Genomic DNA, 5372 nt, shown 5'->3' on the forward strand with positions numbered 1-5372 from the left:
ATGATAGGAAGGCTAGAATCATTGGTCTCGAAAAAGTAAAGTTGAATTTGCAAGGTGGAAGGGTTATAACACTTTTGGGTGTTCTACATATTCCTGCATTGGCCAGAAATCTGATTTCTATAAGAAAGTTGGGTTTTGTAGGTGTAAAAACAGTGTTCGAGAAAGATACCTGCAAGATGGTTCCGGGAGCACTTGTATTGATGCGGGGATTTTGGATTGGAACTCTGTACAATATGCAAGGTAGCATTGTTATTGATGGGTGCAACAATTCTGTGGTTCCTAAAAGTGGAGCGGAAGATCTACTGGTCTTTGGAGAAAATACCATGCTATGGCATCAAAGGCTTGGACATATTGGAGAGAAGGGCCTTCAAATACTTCATGGTAAAGGTATGAGTAATAACTATCTGGATTTTGAGTTCTGTGAAAATTGTGTATATGGGAAGAAGAATCAGGTGAGTTTCCCCTCTGGTGGTAAGAGTGTGAAACAGATATTAGAGCTTGTGAACAGTGATGTGTTTGGACCTGTGAAGGTTCCATCTGGGTAATTCTTTGTACTATGTATCATTTATAGATGACTTCTCAAGGAATACATGGATATATCTTTTCAAGAATAAATCTGAAGTCTTTGATAGCTTTAAATAATTTAAGGCTTTGGTGGAAAACCAGACAGAGAAGAATATGAAGGTGTTGAGGACATATAATGTTGGAGAGTTTTGCAGCAAGGAATTTGAATAATTATGTAAGAATTGTGGTATAGAACGATAGAAGACTACTCCACACATCTAAGCAAAATGGAGTTGTAGAAAGAATGAACAAGACATTGATGGAAAGGGAAAGAAGCATGCTCAGTGATGTTGGGTTAGGATAGGAATTCTGGACAGAGGTGGTGGAGACAGCATGTTACCTGGTCAATATATCACCTTCATCAGTGTTGGAGGATAAGACTCCACAAGAGGTATGGACTGGTAAGAAACCCTCTCTTTCATGTCTAAGGGTATTTCGATGTGATGCATATGTACATGTTCCAAAGGAGAAACGAACCAAGTTGGATAGTAAATCTGAAAAGTGCATCTTTATTGGGTATAAGGATGGTTTAAAGGGTTATAAGCTTTGGAACCTAGTAACAAGGAAGGTTTTGTACAACCGAGATGTGGTGTTCAGAGAGGTGAAAGATGTTATTAAACATGAATTCCAACCAAAGGAACCTAAGAAGATAGAGTTTGAGCTAAATGAGGAAGACTCAAACTCTACAGCAAAGGAGGAATTAGAAGATGAAGAGCCACAAACTCCAGGTTTGAGAAGATCAGTTCGAGAAAGAAGGTAGCCATAAAGGTATAGTCCATCTACTTTCTGTTCAAATTTTGCTTTATCTATTACTGATGATGATCCCAGAACTGTGAAGGAAGCAGTAGATTCAGAGAATGGAAAACTCTGGAAAGAGGCCATGGTTGATGAAATGGCATCTTTGCAAAAAATTGAGGCTTGGGAACTGGTGGAGTTGCTGGTGGAAGGAAACGCATTGGCAGCAAGTCGGTTTTCAAGAAGAAGAGAAATGCAAAAGGAAAGGTGGAGAAATACAAAGCTCGGTTGGTAGCAAAAGGTTATTCCCAGGTGTCGGGAATTGATTTTGGTGATATTTTTTCTCCTGTTGCCAAGGTAGCTTCCATTAGATTACTTTTATCTGTTGTTGCTGCTTTTGATTTTGAGGTAGAATAGATGGATTTGAAGACAACATTTCTCCATGGGGTTCTAGAAGAGGATATATACATGAAGCAACCTGAAGGCTTTGCGGTGAAGGGTAAGAAAGAGCTGGTATGCAAGTTAAAGAAGTCTTTGTATGGACTAAAACGGTCACCAAGGATGTGGTATCATAAATTTGATACATTTATACGGGGACTTGCATTCACCAGAAGCAAAGAATATCATTATGTGTATTTTAAATTAATTTGTGACCATGTTATTTATTTGGTCTTGTATGTGGATAACATTCGCTGGTTGGAAATGATAAAGAAATTATATAGGATTTGAAGACCCAATTGCCCTCCAAATTCGACCTGAAAGATCTTGGTGCTGCAAACTATATTTTGGGCATGGAAATTAAAAGAGATCAGGCAAATAGGAAGCTTTGATTAAACCAGAGGAAGTATGTCCAGAAAATATTGCATAGGTTTAATATGCAGGATAGTAAACCAATGAAGGTTCCTATTCCTATAGGTGTAAATTTATCTATTGAACAGTGTCTGAAGACACAAGAAGAGGAAGAGGACATGTCTCGTGTTCCATATGCAAGTGTAGTCGGTAGCTCGATATATGCGATGGTCTGTACTAGACCATAAATTGCACATGTAGTGGGAGTATTGAGCAGGTTTATGCCAAAACCAGGGAAGGAGCATTGGACAGCAGTGAAGCGGGTTTTCAGGTATTTTTGTGGCACTAGTGATTATGGTTTGTGCTACCAAGGAAGACTGGGATTGGATAGAGTTTTGGATATTGATGGCTTTTTTGATGCATACTGGGCTGGAGATCTGGATCAGAGAAGATCTACAAGTGGGTATGTGTTTAACCTATTTGGAGGAGAAGTCAGTTGGATGAGTAAGAAACAATTTGTGGTGGCACTATCAATTACAGAGGCAAAATACATGGTAGCCACTCATGCAAGCAAGGAAGCAGTTTGGTTGCAAATATTTTGTTCAAGTATGGGGTGAGTACAGGGAGCTATAAGGATAGACTAGGAAAGCCAAAGTGAAATTTTCTTGGCAAAGAACCCTACTTACAATTCAAAGACAAAGAACATTGATGTTCAGTATCACTTTGTGAGGGATATGATAGAAGACAAAAAGGTGTTGCTAGTAAAGGTGGACACTTTGGAGAATACTACAAATGAATTGACAAAATCTGTGAGCTTTTAGAAGTTGTCTTGGTGTAGAGAAACAATGGTTGTTGTAGGGCTAGATAAATGACTAATCTCTCCTACAACCCACTATGGAAAGAAAACAACAAGTGGGACAATGTTGGGTTGTGTTATATTCTTTCCACGACTAGCCCACCTAGTTAACCAAGGGATTAGAGGGGGGTCGGAGTCCCCCTTTCGTTGCGCCGATTGCGTAGTGGGGGGGTCAAAGGGGGTGCAGCAGCCCCCTCTCTCCAAGGGGTTTGAGGGGGGTCAGTAGCCCCCTTCTACGGGGTTTAGGGCACCGCCCCAGGGAAAATGTTTTTTGACCCTATATTAGGTGGGTTGAACCTACCTATGGTTTTGTGCATGGATTTCACATGGTTTTGGGCGTGATGGTTTTCAATCCATGGTATTGGATGCTTCGGCATGTATATATATGTATTGTAACATTGAAAGGAACATAACGAAAAATCACGTTGGTAGTCCTGGTTTTGGGATCCAGGGGAAAATCTCTGTGTATATGTGTTTTATGTGTTATGCTCTTGCATTATTTGTTTTATGTGTTTTATAATTCGTATGTAGGTAATTTCTGTATGGGGTTAAAGCCTACATCTTCTAATCAACAGGCAATATTCTGTCAGAGACCTGCAGATATTGAGAATGCATCTACGTATTCATCTATTGGAGATAAATTTTGATTACATTACATATGATCATATTCCTAGTCATATGAATACAAGGACAGATGCATTAGCTAATTATGTGTTGGATAGAAATTTGCGAAATGTGTAAAAATAAAAAACAAATCATTTGTGTCATATTAAGGAGGAGAATATAGCATATATATATATATATATATATATATATATATATCAATAATGTTTGTCATACATTAAAAACCTAAAAAATAATATGTGTGTTCAAAAACATCCATGGCTCGCAGGCCTCAAAAATATGGAAAGGTAGGCATATGCACTAATTAGCATGATGCTCATGGTAGCATGTAACTGCTCGTACTACACGAGTCAGCAGTCGGCAGGTCTAGTCTGATACTCCCACCATGTGCCTCTACTAATGGCACAGAATATCACCCACTTGCGCATACTCTGGGATACCATGGGTCAATCCCTCAATGTTACATTCAGTCTCTTCCTCATTATCACTTCCTTCCTTATAAGGAGCAACACTTAACTAACGAGAAATATGCCTGGAAATCGAGGACATCCTGGCTGGGCATTCTGGTCCAACATCTGCATTCATAAAAGTGGAATGTCACAAATACATATATTTAAAAAACAATAAAAAAAATCGAAATATTAAAAAAAATATTTTGTTTTACCTTCATCATCAAAGTCCTCCCCCTCTGGGAGTGGCATATCTGTATCTCCGCAGAAGTCGGTACTGCTGTAAGGCCAATACTCCACTACGATCAACTGTCATTGTAGCCATGAGAAGAAGGCGGGCTTATAGGACATCTGTTGGCCCCCCGTAACCATGGGCATCAACGCACTCCAACGGACCATCCATGGGTCTCGTGGCATCGGCAAATCCACCTTAGTCAGTGGTATTAGAACAGTGGAACCCGCTCCAAGAAGAAGGTCACTAGCACAGACCCAAATCAAAACTGCTTTAGGTTTCCCGCCTTAGATTTTGATAGCTGGTGCTTCATGTTGATTTTCATAGATTCCACCCAGTTAAAAATAGTGGGCGTTGTGCACTCGATAGCATATAGAAACTTTAACTTGTTAGTCTCATGCAGCGCTTGGGACCTGGCCACTCTATTGATGGTCAAGAGTAACACTCTCAACGCAAGTTCTCGTACAGTCGCGATCCGATCTTTCCACTTTTGGATTTGAGAGATTCTAGGAAATGTTCAGCAAGTAACATGGACACACTTACCCCAATCAGCCTCGACCCATACAGGTTGATTGGTTCCCCTCTCTGGGACAGTCCTATGATGAAATAAATGTCTGAAGTCTCCAACTCTAGCTCTTGGTCACTGATGATGAAAATTTCCTGTTTTATGTCCCAGAGACTAATCAAGTACCGTAGCGGCTCAGGTTGAGCATGCATCCCTGGTGTGAGAAAGAACTTGAGTAGCCCACATTTCCTCAAATACTCCAAGCAATTTGGATCAGCTATTGCTTGAGTATCGATATCCTCATGCTCTCGTTCTTTCCAATCCACCATTTTCAACGATTTTCTTCCTACAAAAACCATTTAATCAAGTCAATGATCATCTTTTGATAGAGAAATTTGGATTCAAGTGGTCAAATTGAGAAAAAAACATGTTTTTTTCTTTTCTCACAGCATTAGTGTGGTTGTTTTAAAAACAGTGGGGTTAACAGTGCGATTGGAGGTTTTCTTAACCCCTGGTTAGGGCGAATTCGTGCCCGGAAATCGCACCGACTGAGGGTGAATTTTTTTTGCCAAATCCTTCCCATGAAATCCAAAAAATGGATAAAAATAGGTAAAAATA

The sequence above is a fragment of the Pinus tabuliformis genome, chromosome 1_2 (genome assembly GCF_031772625.1).
Source record: "Pinus tabuliformis cultivar Carrire ecotype Pingquan chromosome 1_2, CPIR1, whole genome shotgun sequence".
Lineage (NCBI taxonomy): Eukaryota > Viridiplantae > Streptophyta > Pinopsida > Pinales > Pinaceae > Pinus > Pinus tabuliformis.